General features: G+C 43.3%; 1 protein-coding gene across 2 annotated transcripts in view; it reads right to left on the bottom strand.

Moving 5' to 3' along the window:
• Positions 1 to 9829, bottom strand: part of ZNF395 (zinc finger protein 395) — a 47626-nt gene extending 37797 nt beyond the window's left edge. The window contains exon 1 of one of the 2 annotated variants that reach the window (XM_064272641.1): positions 9802 to 9829. The gene's annotated coding sequence lies outside the window, so the exon portion shown is untranslated. Of the gene's footprint in view, positions 1 to 9380; positions 9465 to 9801 lie in introns of those variants that run through there. The other variant, XM_064272640.1, reaches the window with a different exon arrangement.
• Between the last annotated feature and the right edge of the window lie 5584 nt (positions 9830 to 15413).

The following is a 15413-nucleotide window of genomic DNA, read 5'->3' as shown; positions in this document are numbered from 1 at the left end:
CAAGAATACTAGTATTTACTTAATGGGGCCTCCTAACCATACAGGATACTGATTTTTAAATACATACCCCCACAACCCTATACCTTGTCAAAGCATTCCGTATAAAGTCCTGTTGCTAGACAAAATTAAAATATTAAGAACCTATTAAACACGATTAACCTAACAAGATCAACCTGTGGTGACAGGGATCAGATCTGTGATATTTCTGGCCGGGGAATTAGAGAAGGGTACGAGGGAACTTTCTGGGGTGAGTGGTGGAAAGGTTCTGTCTTGATACACATTCATCAAGACTGCACACTTAAGATCTGAGTATTTCACCATATGCAAATTATACCTCAACAGAAAAAAAAAAAAAAAACACTACTGAAACACAACTTCTCTCCCACTGCAGCAGAACTTCGAGCTGTTCTATCAGACACCTGAAATCTCTGTTGTGCTATGTAAAGAGCACGAGTACCACGGCGACAGTCACCATAAAAATAGATGAGATGAAAATGGATAGAGGACACATGAATTTAACAACAGCACACCAAGAGCAATTCATTTTCAGCAGAAAAAGAAAAAGGTAAGGAAGTTTTCCACTCTTCCTGCACTCTAAAAAATATCCACTGCATGTGGGTTGTTTTTACTAAAACAATTTTATGGCCTCCCAATACTCAAAGGACAAAAAAGGCTGAACAGTTATTTCTTGGCTATGATTGCTTTAAAAAACAAATGAAAAGTATATGGCAGTCTAACTTTTCCCCACATCTGCTATATGTGGCTCAGTGAACTGACTCACTGCAATTCAGTAAACACGGTCCGTGAGCCAGACACCATGCCAGGCACAGATGACACAGAGACCCAGTGTCAACAAGGTCACAAGGATTTTTCATTTTCGCTCTAAATAACCAAGTTTCGCCTATACTTTCTACAGATATCTAAAACTATCAGTCCTTAGGTCAGTGTACCCAAAATTACTTTACTTCATGAAAATAGAGAGCACTTCTGCAGAATGCTGATTTTTCAAATGCCAAAATGTGAAAATGAATCACATGGAGACAGAAATCATCCTGTGATATTCTGATGAGATAAAGTAGCCTCCATTCTCTTTGCAGAGCTCTCTAAGAAAGCTCTGCTGTATGATTTAGCCCTAGTAAACAAACCAACCAACCCTACTACTGTCAAACCGATTCTGATTCATAGCAACCCTACAGGATAGAGCAGAACTGCCCCATACGGTTTCCAAGGCTGTAAATCTCCATGGAAGCAGGCTGCCACATCTTTCTCCCAAGGAGTGGCTGGTGGATTCAAACTGCTGACCCTTCAGTTAACGGCTGAACACTTAACCACATCAAAAAATAATAACAAAAATAGCAGTAAGAAAAATCAAAAAATTTTAAATAATTTCAAATAAAACTTTGGAAAGATTAAACTAAATCAAATTTTCCACGTGTAAACTGCTAATTTTTAAAAAATGCTAAAATTAAGATTTTAAGTACTCAAACCACAAACATATGGTCTGATATAAACTAAGTATCTGCTTTCCGGGAAAATCTTGCCCAAGTTTTTTTTTTTTAATTTGTCTGCCTCTTGTTCTTTTTGTAGCTAAAATTACAGAGCAATCATAAGGCTCAGTCTCATCCCTGGTGTCAGGATGGCATTTAAATACTGTTCCCAGCAATGTAAACCCACGGTGTGAGAAATGAAGGAGAGAATGGATGTTCAAGGGCACTTCCAGGTTCAAGCGGAGCCACAGCCAAGTGGCAGATCCAGGATTCAACTGAAGAGCCTCATTCTGGTTTGTTCATTACACTGAGTAGAACTAGCCAGTAAACACATTATTCTTCTACAGGTCAATCTATTTCATTTATTATTATGTGTCATTCCCCACCCCCTCACCTTCTTACTTTTTCTAAGGACAAAATTCAATTTTCAGCAGCTCTGGGGCTACAAACTGAGTTCTGAACCACTTCAGAATAGTTCCCTTTATCCTTTAGAAATGACACCAGAAGGATCTCTAGAAAATTCTAGAACCTGTTCATAAAATTTTTAGAGAATTTACGTGATGATGTTATGCAACTAATATTACATTCCCTATTTCACATTATCTTTGAGCTATAGCAAGTCACATAACAATTGACCCTAAGAATTGGAAAAGACTCCGGAGCTCTAATTCCTGTTCTCTCTTGAACAGCATCCCTGATCAACTATATTCAGCCCTACTCGAATGGCTCCAATAACAGGAAGCTCACTAAGTCCATGGACAGGTATTTCCATTGTTGGACAGTTTTGCCAACTAGAAAATTCTTTTCCATATTGAACTGAAATCTGCTCTCCTAGCCTTTAGAGTAAAAACCAAAACCAAACCTGTTGCCGTCAAGTCGGTTCTGACTCATAGCGACCCCACAGAACAATGTAAAACTGCCCCATAGGGTTTCTAAGAAGCAGCTGGTAGATTCAAACTGTTGCCCTTTTGGTTAGCAGCTGAACATGTAACCACTGCACCGCCAGGGCTCCAGCCTTTAGGGTAAAGAGGACTTTTAGCCCATCCTCACTGTAAATTACTTTGAGCCTTGATTTATTTTCTAATCATTCTAGAAACCTGAGTTAGAGAGGATAAAGTGATTACTTCACCCATTGGTTATATTTCAATACCTGGAACAAAAATGAACAAGTCAACTCTTTCTTGTATCTGATAACCATGAAAATATTTGAAGGCACTCTTGTTATCCACCCCATGAGCATACTCCAGTCATTCCTAATCCCACATCATCCTAGTCTCTTTCCTGTGGATAAAGTCTTGCTTGTTATGTCCCTTTTAAATCATGGCTCCCCCATGGTTCAAGTGTCACATGATCAGCAGAGGCCATTAAGACTCTATCTGTGACTGGGTTACTGAATTTGTAATCCAGTTATAAACTAGATTACCTTTTTTAAACACCCATCCCATTCAGGGCTCATGAACAATGGCACAATCCCAAGACTTTTTTTCCACATGACCTGCCCCTCCTCAGTGTACCTGGAACATCACCAGGGCTATACTATGCTATTCTGTTTACCTGTCAGTCTTCCTCTTTAGACCATGAACAACTTCTGGTCAGGAACTGAATCTTATTTTTCTGACCCCAGTGCCTAACCCAGTGCTTGGCACATAGCAGGCAGGTGCTTAAGATTAATTATTTAATGAACCACCTAGCTTTCCCCCATCCTGTCCTTGAAAAATATTTTTAAAATAACAATGTTTTTCCCACTGTAAACATACATATTAAAGAAAATACAAATAATAAGTTTAAAACATTTTTTAAAAAGAGTCACTCAAGCCAACCTATATAGAAACAACCAGTATTAGCATTTTGGTATTAGCATTAGTATATTTCCTTCCAGTCATTTTCTACGTACATTGTTTTTTCACGTTTGAAATCATATTGGAGATGCACCTTAAGTTTTAGCAGAAACATTTTTCGTGTAATTTTAAAACTATTCCTAAACATCATTTTTAATGGTTTCATAACATTCCATTGTAAAGACAAGATTATCAGAATTCAGTTATGTATTACCTTCAGCCCACTCCATTGGATATTTAAGTTGCTTCTAATTTATCACTATAGTGAAAAACTCTAAATAGTCTCTTTGTGCATAAAACATCGTCTACGTGTTGTATATGGTCTCAGTTATATCCCCAAAAGTGTAATTATTTTATTACAATGTATGAACATCCCAATATACTACAATCCAAATTTTAAAAACTAAATCCAGACTTCACATTTATCCTTACTGAATTTCTTTCCCCCCCAGCCCATTAATTCAGGCCATGCATTGTAGATGACTTTGAGCCCTGATATGACTTCTAAATAATCCATCCCTTCCACCTCTGTGCCACCAACAAAACGTACCTTCTGTATTTTCATCCATAACACTGGAAAAACGTTGAATAGATCAAGGCCAAAACAGAACCCTATGGCACTCATTTTCAGACCTCCTTCCAGGCTGACCCAGCGCCAACAATAACCATTTTTACATATGATTATTAAATAATAACACCATCATCCAGCTCACGTTTTATCATTTATATATAATATGCACCATCCTATCTTAAGAAACTATTAACAGCTCGTAAAGCCAAAGTGCACACAGACGCTGCACCATTCCCGATTTAGCAACCTAACAATCATGTAAAACTGTTATGCTTGATCCTACTGCCACACATGTTTAAGCAAAAATGCATTTCTACTCTTTTAATGTTACAAAAGCAATATTTTTAAGTAACTGACTTTTGCCCAACCTGTAAAAAGCTGGGTAACTACTGTTCAGTCCCCCTCACCTGAGCTCACCTAGGAAGAGCTCTGCATCATGGATAATTATGGATTTCTCCCAGTTAAACCAGACTGTCTCCAGCCCAGAGAGCTGTGAACTTACTCACTTTAAACCAAAAACCAAACCAGTGGCCGATAAGTCATTTCCGACTCATGGTGACCCCATGTGTGTCAGAGTAGAAATGTGCTCCATAGGGTGTTCAATGCTGTAATCTTTCAGAAGGAGATCACCAGGTTTTGCTTCTGAGGTACCTCTGGGTCGGGTGTGAACTACCAATCTTATGGTTAGTAATTGAGCGCTTAACCATTTGTGCCAGCCAGGGACTCCCTGGTTCCAAAATCAGCATAATCATTTGAGAGTCTGAAAGTGATTTGGATGAACACCTGGGCTTGAACCAGTTATTCTGTGGTCATTATGAATCTCTCCTGATCCTGGAGACCTATCCCCTGGGGTCATCCTCAGGGTAAGGAAGTAAGAGAAGAAATGACACAGTTCCTCCTCTTACTATTCCTTTATTATTGGCTCACAGAACCAAAGCTTCTGAGAGTCTAATGTCATACATAATTTGGTGGCCATGACTCACATCTCACCAAGTGATTACCCAGACATCATACTCAGAGAATACATGCCAGGAGCCAACATCTCACTGTGCCAGCCAAAAGTAAAAAAGGAGATGATTTGACAGACTTGGGGGTCACCAAAAATTTTCCTCACTATAGAGTATACAGTTAAAAGCCCTCTCTAATTAATACCATTAACAATCATCATAAAAATATTTCAAGCTTCCAATCAGCAGCTCCTCATGAAATGCTGTTGACTTACCTAAAACAAATCCATTGCACCCAAATATCTCAGATACTATAATGTCACTCTCCTACCCTGGATCCTCCAGTGGCCACCCAAAGCCCATGACAACACAAAAAAACCCAAAGCCCATGACAGAGGTCCCAAATTCCCTAGACTGGCATTCAAGTCTCTTGAAAACATGTCACAAACCCAAAAGCCTAGAGGACTAGGCAAGGAGTCTAAAGAGACTGAACTGAGGCAACAGAGAGTGCTGGAACTACACAACTGGAGAACATCCTGCCTGTCGTAGCCACCATTCAGCTCTAGAGGGCTGCTAGAACTGATTCTTTAAGATAGCCCCCAAATCCAGAGGTTTTCTGGCTTCTTCTCACTTTTTTAAAACCTTGATGTAGTCCAAATGATAACACATCTCTAGGCTTAAAACATTCGATGGGGTGGGTTCCTGCTTACAACGCCTACACTACATTTTGACCGTAGTCCACCTTTCCAACCTGATTTCTCCCTCCTCCCTAACAAGAATCTTCTGTTCTTCACTCTTACGCAAGCACCCTGTGCACATCCCTGACTCCAAGTCTTTGCTCATGTTATGCCTCCTGACTGTGCAACACCATGAAAGACCACAAACAGTTCACCCCAGGCTTCCTTCCTTACGCCAAAAGTTTCTCCGAGCTACTCCAGCACAGGTTGCTCATTCCCTTCTCTGAGTCCTAAAGATACTTACTATTGATTTTGTCATTTCGTCATCTTGTCTTTCTCCTTAATCATAGTATATCTTATCTCTCCAATTCAACTGTAAATTGTCAATCACTTCGCCATTCTTTTCCTATCTTTAGCACACAAGTAATGCTAATTCTACACACAAACAGCTTAATAAATACTTGTCAAATGTGAAAATTCTCTGTAACTGCGTTTTTCAAACTATGGATTATGAGCCATTAGAGTGATTAAATCAGTTTAGTGGGGCACAGTATTTTTTAAATGAAAAATAATAGGACAAAAAAATAAAAGTATCAGAGCAGCCTGCACCAAGTAAAGGGAAACAGTCATACTTTCGTGAACTTAAATTAGACTTTTAAATACATAATTGTACTAAGTCATGACGTAAATATTATTTCTTAATGAAGGTCACGATCAAAACAGCACAGAAAACACTGCTTTACAATGAGTTATTAGTTCAATCACTGCTCCACACAGTTTTTTTGACAGTCAACTATTCCCTATAAAAAAAACAAAACAAAACCTGATTGGCCGTCGTCGTCGTCTTCCCCCCCCCCCCCCCATTGTCAGCCTCACCTGCTAGTTCAATGATCCTGCATCTCAGAGAAACAAGAGAGGCTCAGTAACTACAATTACATTCTCAGCTCGTCCTGCAACTTTTTGCAACATCCTTCAAATTGACCAGCTCTCAGATGTTGCAAGTTCAGGCTTGGGGAATTTGTTCGGCAAATCACTCTAAATCATCCTTGCAACAATAAAGCAAAATTCAGAGCTCAGGAAAAATACCACCAGCTCCCATCTGCCTGCTGTTCACCGGGTTCCGGAGAACAGACAAGCAGTGCAGGTCAAAACAGACCTGGGCCTAAGAAAGACAGTATTCCCTAGACCCAAAATTTCCTCCCACTCCTTAGATCATCTTGATGCTTCCCCCTCATGAGAGGTGCACCAGGACTAGCCTGAAGATCTTACTTGAGAGTAACACCAGCTGAGATTCCATTTAACTTGTTTCAAAACCCAAGAAATTATATCTTTAGTAAATTCCATTCTAATTCTCTCCAATCTCCAAGCCCATCCTCACGACTGGAAGAATGAGTGGCCCCATCCTCAGTGCCCCAGTTCCCCAAAACTGCTCTGCCAACTTCAGTTCAGGACCAGGAGTTGTAATTTGAATGGCAATAAGAACACGTGCCCTCTGATTCAGACCCTCAACCCCACTCAACAGCATCCTCTGCTGCCTCCCTATTACCAAGAACATGCTCCATTTACATACGCTAGGAGTGTCTTCCTCTCAAGGTGTTGGCAGCCTTTCCAATAATACTATACAACCCTGGTTCCCACCAATCTCATAGCCCCAGTTCCTCACAGGACGCTTACATTTGGATGCCTTGGCAAACCAAGAAACTTCTCTGCAATCTGAGTATCTATTACTTCTCTCCAAAACACACACTTCCGATTTCTCCAGTTACCGACTACAGCAGCTCCAAGGCCCTGGCATGTAATCAATTTCCACAAAAAATTAATTTCCATTCATCTCTTTCCTTCACCTTGCCCGTCAACAGATTATTTCAACGTTACTTTTTCTAAAACCCACCCCCTTTTTTATTTCCAGTTATCCCAGTCCAAGCCCTGAGCACTCCACAACTGTAATAGTCTACTAACTGATTCATCTCCTAATATTACTTTAAAAACGTTTCCGAATACTTTTTGTCACATCATTCCCTGGCTCATAAACTTTTAGTCTCCCCACCAGACATAGTGTAAAGTGCAATTTCTCAGCCTGGCTTTCAAAGACTTTCACAATCTCTACCATTGTTCCTCTCCATCTTTATCTCCCACTGTTCAAGGAAAGTTCCCTGGCTTGGTCAAGGCCATTCTTCTATATCTCAGGAAAGCAATGTTCATTCCCACTTCATGGCCCATCTCAAGGGTCATAATGTCCTCTGGGAATACAGTCCTGGCAACTCCTGCCCACACCTTCTGTCTCCGAACTCCAGCAGCACCTATTTCTACACCATGCATTTTGACAGTTAGCTATGCTCTAGCTCGAGATCTAATTTGCTTCACGTGCTCATGTCTTTCCATCTCCTTCATGAGATTATAAACCCAAGAGGGAATCACCTCATGTATCTTTTGCATCCTGAGATAGCTGTATGAATCTCTGCTCCTCTAGTAATTCCTTTGTGACCTCTCCCACCTGTTACTTCTTCCTTTCTTGTCTTTGAGGCAACATCAGTGAGCTATTCTCCACATGCATAACTTATTTTAAAATGTACTATTGTAGGTCCCTCCCCCAACTCTATTTCTTTATTTGATATTCCCCCAGCCCCTGGGCATTTACACCAATTTAGGCATCCACAGCACACTGTTTTGAACTTGAGCTCTCAAATCACTTCCACCTAGTCAGGAGGCTCCCTGAAATCTCGGAGTTTTTGTGTGCCTCTTTTTTTTTTTCTTACCATCTCTAGGAGAGCCTGGCATACTGCTGAAAATACAACAGCTCCTCAAAAGTACCTGTGGAGTTGAACTTAATTGCTGTTTCCTTGCATCTCAAGTTCCCCTGAGACCAAGAACCTCTGTTTACACAGCACCGTGGCAGAGTGTAAAGCAGGCCTTCAATACCTGTTGATCACTTATTCTGAGCCAAAAGGAGCCATTTACTTTTTTGTAGAAAGAATGTAAAGAAACTAGTGGTAGCCTGTAGGTAACCCCCGTGCCTGGCTTGATGGCCTGGCATCATGGGAACGCCTGCTTAGCGGAAGCGCCCCAAAGTCTTTGGGAATTGGCCAGGGCTACCTGAAAACAAGGAGGCAGTGGCACCCCTCACTGTCTGGCAGGTGGGCTTCTTGAGATATCTGATGCAATCCTAAAGCTTAGGCGCGGAGCCCTGAGCTCCAAGGCAGGGAAGAAAATGCTGCCTTTGGAACTGTTCGAACATCACAAACTCCCTATCCAGGCCCCCACCCGTATGCCCACACTCACTGCAGTGCCACAGCCAGGAAGGGCAAGGAGCCTGGGAGAGGCGAGGCAAGGCTGGGTGAAACCGCGCGGGACGGAGGGAGTGGGCAGAACGGGAGATAGAAGTTGGGAGCAGCCCCGGAGGTGTTGGGTGTGTTGCGCCGCCGGTCCCAGAGTCCGGCTCTCGCTCACTCCGTGGAGTGGGCAGGAATGCGCAGGGAGCCGGGAGGGCTGAGCTGGCGGCCCGGCCGGAAAGGGTCGGGGAGGGGACACGTTAACCCGGTCAGCCTCCATCGGTGACGCGACTCTGCACAACCGCTCCAAAGTTGGGGAGGGGGATCCGATGGAAGCGCCGGCGGCCGACGAGATAAACAGGGCGGCGCACGGGAGAGCGGGCAGGCACCCCCCACATTACCCCCCCCCCCACCCATCCAGCGCAGGCACTGCAGCATCACCCCTACGGCCTGACCGCCGCTGCCCCGGCGGCTCCGGCCTCCCCGAGCCCCCAGGCCGCGGGCCTGGACCCCGCGGGCGTGCAACGCGTGGGAAGTTCCGGGCCGCCCGCGGCCCCGGGCTGCAACGCCGCGAGTCCCCGCGCAGCTCACCTCGCCCCGCCGCAAGCAGCAGCACGGACCGGGCAGCTCCCGCTCAAACGCCTCCGCTCGGCTCGGGGCTGCAGCTCCCGCCGCTCCTGCCTGCCCCCCCACCCAGCGCAGCCCGCCGCCCCGCTCGTCTTCGGCCGCCCGCCCAGGATCGGTTCGCGCCCACCTGGCCGGCCTCCCCTCCCTCTCCGGGACACTGCGCTCACGTACACGGCCGCAGCCACAACCTGGCCCGGATTCCCGCCCGGGAAGGGAGCGGAGGAGCGCGCGAGCGAGCGAGCCTCAGGGACACACCCCCCGCCGCCCGTCCCGGGCCCCACTCCCACCAGCCACGGGCTCCGCGCGCGCACAGGGTCTGCGCGCCTCTCGGCGGCCACGCGCGCCCGCGCCCTCCCCACACACCCACCGCACGCGGGATACACACCCCCAGCCGCTCGTAGACCGAGGGTGTTCAGTAAGGGCCCGAGCGACTCTTCATGCACATGCGCACTTGAACTTGACGAATTATGACGCCCCCCCCCCCCAGCCCAAAATCGGAACCGGCGGCTGAAGCCTCGAATCAAAATTGACAGTTTGCTTTTTTTCAATGAACCGCAAACTGAGCCGAAGTTTCTTACTGCTGTTTTTCCAGGCCTGCCTCTGGGACAGTCTTCGAGAGAGCCCGAGCTCGCTCTAGGGCGGGAAAGGAGCCAGAGCATGCAGGGCGCTACCGGCTTGGAGCTGGCGGGGGTGATAGGGACGCAGGCCGCGGAACTGGGACTTGCCGCGATAGTGTGAGGAAGGGGGCCAGAAAGGCAGCGGTTGAAAACCAACCTTTTCATTTTTCTTTTTATTTAATGTTTTCTTCTCCATATTATGACTTTTTACTAGATTTTACTCATTTGTAGTTGTAAAGTGAGTCGTTATTTACTGCTTCTGGATTTAATGGGAGAAAGTTAACTATTAGCCTTAGGTCCTTATGTAAACAATACTGGTTCCTTTTGGCACCGTTAGACCCTGGTTTTGTATAATTTGTAACAAGGAGAACTGAAGGTGTTTCATTGTGTTGCTCTTGTTTTTCAGAGATAAGACCAGAGCTACAACGATAGTAAGGGGCCCCAAGTGTGTATGTGTACGAGCATACATAGTCATATTCAAGTACATTTAATGAATAGAAGAGTATTGATTCCCCCTCCCGCAATGAAGTTTTCAAAATATGTTTGCATATAATTTTTTTTAATTTGCAGTTCACCTTCGATTTGAAGTATGCTTTTTTTTTTTTTTTTTTGCCTTTTTTACAGAGAGGCAGTGGGAAATGTGCTGGAAAGTACTAAAGGCTTTGGAGTCATACAAGCCTAGCATGAAATCCTAATTTAACTGCTGAACTGGTTTTATGATATTCACTAAGTTCTTTTCTCTCTCTGAACCTTAGTTTATCTGTAAAACGAAATAAAATAACAGAATTGTAACACTTAACTTAGCAAATAAGCAATATTCTTTCCCTTCCCCCATCGCCTACCATTTTTTAAAAAGAAAATTACCTAAATAAAACCAAAATTTCTATAGGACAGTGGTTCTCCACGGTGGGGGGGGGGGATTTGCTCCCACCCCAAAGAACATTTGGCCATATCTGGGGACGTTTAGTGATTTTAACAACTGGGGAGGGGGCGGTGCTACTGGCTTGTAGTGGGTTTAGGCCAGGGATGCTGCTAAATATCCAAAATGCCCAGGACAGCCCCCCCACAACAAAGAATTATCTGGCTTAAAATGTCTACAGTGCCACTGCTAAAAAAAAAAAAAAAAAAAAAAACCTGCTATAAGGTAATGAATGCCTTTCAAATAATTCACCAAAGACTGGCTCTACCTTCTAGCCAACATCCGGAAGGAAACATTTTTGTTTTGCATAAAGAATAAGGACAACAACAACAAAATGACATTCTGGGAATAGTAGCAATTACATCAATGCACAAATCTTTTTCTTAATGTGAACATACATATGAGAATCATATACTGTGAAAGCCGGAACTCCATGGGACTGCCTTGCTTTTCAGGGTCTAGAAAAGTTTCTAACTTTGACAGGGTGCAGTCTTACCACTTTTCTGTCACTATTAATGGAAAATATTTTAGTTTTCCTTCTCTGACAGTCTCCTGCCTTATAGTTCCCTGTTTTGGGAGGCTTACTGTGTTTTATTATTAGAGAAATATTTGTTAATTAATTGCAATGTTCCCTTGTTATTAAGGTATTTTATTATCTATTATATTATTAAAGTTCATAAACAAAAATGGTTTTTGTTCTTAGTTTTCCTCAAATAGTGGGTATTTACTCACTTCTGTGTATTCACCTCTCTACTAAATTCCTCATAAGGAACTCTGGTGGCACAATGGTTAAGCGCTTACTGCCAAAAGAAAGGTTGGGGGTTCAAGCCCACCCAGCCTCTGCAGGAGAAAGACCTGGCGATCTGCTCCCATAGAGGCTACAGCCTAGAAAACCCTACGGAGAAATTCTGCTGTTGTCACATGGGGTGGCTATGAGTTGGAATCAATTCAAAGGCACCCAACAACAAACTCCTCACCTACCCTGAAGCTTATGATAGAGTCCCTGCCCCCAAGGAACATAGTTGGAAGTGGATTAATGTACATGCAGCAATGAAGGAACAATACGAGACAGCATATAATTAAGACTAAGGTGGTTCAGAGGAAAGGGAAATCAGTTTGAGCGGCAACAGCCCAGCGCCTGAGTACCTGAGGTATTCAGTAAATGTTTGTTGAAGAAAATGAAATAAAATAGTGAAAATTTCTTACAGGAGGTAGCATTTGAGCTAGTGTATAAATTTCATTATAGTGTTTAAACTACAGGTTTTGTAAATGGACATTGATGCCTGGCTGTGAATTTATTTTTCTTAAGTAAACATCTAGTTCAAACTTACAACAAAACTTATATATTCCCTAAAACTATTGAGCTGTAAAAAAAAAAAACTAAAACAGTCACTCATTTGACAATATGTGAGTGCCTGCTGCATGCAAAGGGTCTCTAATTTTGAACAGAACCCCTAGCTTGTTTTATTCCAGGCTGTGTCTTGGGAACATGGACCGCCAAAGGGCATATGTTCTCTCACAGCATATATTGCCTGCATGTCTCTTTTTACGGCAGGTATGTACTTGCACAGTATGCGTTCCAGAATTTTGCATATTAACGCAGACTCAGAGAAAACTTCGCATCATATACATCCATTCCCAAGCACACACTCAGCACTCAAGGGCCTTCATACAGAATCCAGGTCCTGTCCTGAATACACACTGCACAGCACACACATTACACAAAGCGAGGTGTACTGTACTTTAAAGACAATAAGTTTTTTGGTTTTGAATCTTGTCCCTGGCCACCCCTCAAGACTAGAGTATGTCCTTCCCAGGAACTACCTCATTCTAGACCTTTCCTTCTTGTTTCCTCCCACACCTGGCCCCTATTAAAATGTAGGCATTGTATGCCTCATTTCATTGAGGTAATTAGCTTCTCAGAGCAAGTCTCCCTTTAGTTGAGGGTAGGGAGAGCAGATCCAGGCCCTGCCTCCTCTTCCCTGCCTCACATCATAAGGACATATTTATATATGATATTTTAGGGCAGTCAGAATCTGAGATTGAGCTGGCCTGGAGAGATAAGACCCGGTTTTCCTCCTGATCCCCACTGCCACTACTTAATTTAGGCCACCATCACCAGCCCCCCTGGTGCAACTGTTTCCAGACTTGCCTCCCTCCAATCCACTCTTTACCCTACTCTCTTTCCTCTGCTTCAAACTCCTCAAGGCTTTCCACGGCTTTTATAATAAAGTCCCAGTGTTGCTCATTAAGATTGTCATGGTCTGGCCCACAACTGTTTCTCCAGACTTGACTTGCCTCTCTGCCTCTGCCTTTGCTTTGCACCCCAGACTTGCTAAATTGAACTTTTGTTCTTTGTCTGAACAAATTTTTTTTCCTTGCTTGTCACATGCTCTTTTCTCTGCCTAGAACTTTCTCTCCCCCAGTCTCTCACCCCTTCACCTTGGCTATCCCTACTCATCCTTCAGGGGTCAGCTTAGATAGCACTTTCTCTAGGAAGCTTTTTCTTGGCTGCAAGACTGGATTCAGCGCCTTTACTCTGTGTCCAATAGCACCGTGTACCCACCACATAGCACTGAGATCTCCATTCTCTCGTCCTCATACACTACAAGACTAAACATTCTGTAAGGACAAGGAGTGTATTTTGATCTCCATTGTTTATCCAACACCTGGCACAGTGCCCAGCACGCAGTAGGCACTTAATAAACATTGTTTAATGAAAGAATTGCTGGTTGGACCTAGGGAACAGACTAGAGTTTTCCATTGTTCAGGCAATCCCTGGGTCAAAGCATGCCTCAGATACTCAATAGTTTCCAGGGCTCCTGAAGACATCCTAACCATCTTATTTAGAGCAGGATGATGAATGAACTGAATCTTCACACTACAGGAAAGCCTATTTTATGATTAACTTCCTTCCTGAACTCCACACTCCTATGACCAGTTACCTACTAGACATCTCCACTTAAATGTCTAATGGGATCTCAAATGTAACATGTCCAAAAGCAGACTTCTTGTTTCTCTCCAAAATCTTCTCCTCCCCATCTCAGTAAGTAGCAACTCCATTCTTCTACTTTCTCAGAAAATAAAACAAAAAAAAATATTTGGAATAATCATTGACTTCTTTTTCTCACACCCCACATACGATTCATTATAAAATCCTGTTGGTTCTATCTATAAAATATACCTAGAACCTGATTCTATCCTACCATTTCTAGCACAACTTTGCTAGTCCAACCACCATGTCTCTACCCTGGACTTCCACAATAGGCTTCCGAGTCGTCTCTGCTTTCTCTGCTGCCTGTCTGCAATCTATTCAACACCAGAGCAGCTAGAGTTATTCTTCTAAAACCTAAATCCCATCTCACTCACTACAAGGTCCTACATGATCTCACTCCCCAATCAACTCTCTGACTCCACCTCCCACCACTCTTCCCTGGCTCACCCAGCTCTAGCCTCTTGGTCTCCCTGCTGTTCCTTAGCCCCACTCATACCTCAGAACCTTTGCAAAGGCTGTTCCTTTTGACTGGAATGACTTCCCTCCAGATAGCCACATAACTACATTTAAAACCATTTGCCGTGGTGTCGATTTCAACTCCTGGCAAACCTCACATGTTTTGGAGTAGAATTGTGCTCCATAGGGCTTTCAATGGCTGATTTTGTTTTGGAAGGAGACCACCAGACCTTTCTTCTGAGGTGCCTGTGGGTGGATTTGAACCGAAACCTTTCGGTTAGCATCCAAGTGCATTAACCATTTGTACCACCCAATGACTCCATCAGCCCTTTAAAATATATATATATATACTACCCTGCTTTATTTTTCTACTTAGCTTTTATCACCATCTGACAATCTGTCTCCGTCTATTTGACTATAAGGTTGGCATCTTTATTTTTGTTTACTGCTGTATCCCCACCATCTAGAACAACATCTAGCATATTATAGGTGTTTAATAAAGAATCATGAATCAAGGGTCTTCAGGTTGCTATTCACTACGTTAGTCCGCATTAGTCCCTCCGGAGTTTAGCTCCCCTAAAGCAGGACATCAAGATCCCAGCTTCCCAATTGTTTGGCACCCCACCTTTCATGCACTTAGACTACGGACCTCTATTACCTCTGCAACACACAGTTCTAAACACAGCTTCCATACCACAACCTCAAGCCAGCCTGTGAATTTCAAATGGAAAGTATAGTACTGCTAATTTTGTGTTGATAGCATACTTTTTTTTGCTTTTCTTTTCATTGGCAAAATTATAATGTATCCTAGCAGACAAAAACGGAACTAGCACCTATTTTAAGCATTTTCACATCAAGACACAAGATTCAGGAATTTGAAAGAGAACATGATTTTCAGGTAAGCCTGGGCAAATGACATCTTCTCTCTCATCTACTCAATCTATAAGGGTTTCCTGGAGGAGCTGGCCTTTACATTTAATTAAAGGGAAAGGATTGATAGGTTACAAGTA

Source organism: Loxodonta africana, chromosome 19 (assembly GCF_030014295.1).
Source record: "Loxodonta africana isolate mLoxAfr1 chromosome 19, mLoxAfr1.hap2, whole genome shotgun sequence".
In the NCBI taxonomy this organism is placed as follows: domain Eukaryota; kingdom Metazoa; phylum Chordata; class Mammalia; order Proboscidea; family Elephantidae; genus Loxodonta; species Loxodonta africana.
The sequence above is the reverse complement of the archived record's forward strand: the minus strand, read 5'-3'. Positions and strand labels throughout refer to the sequence as shown.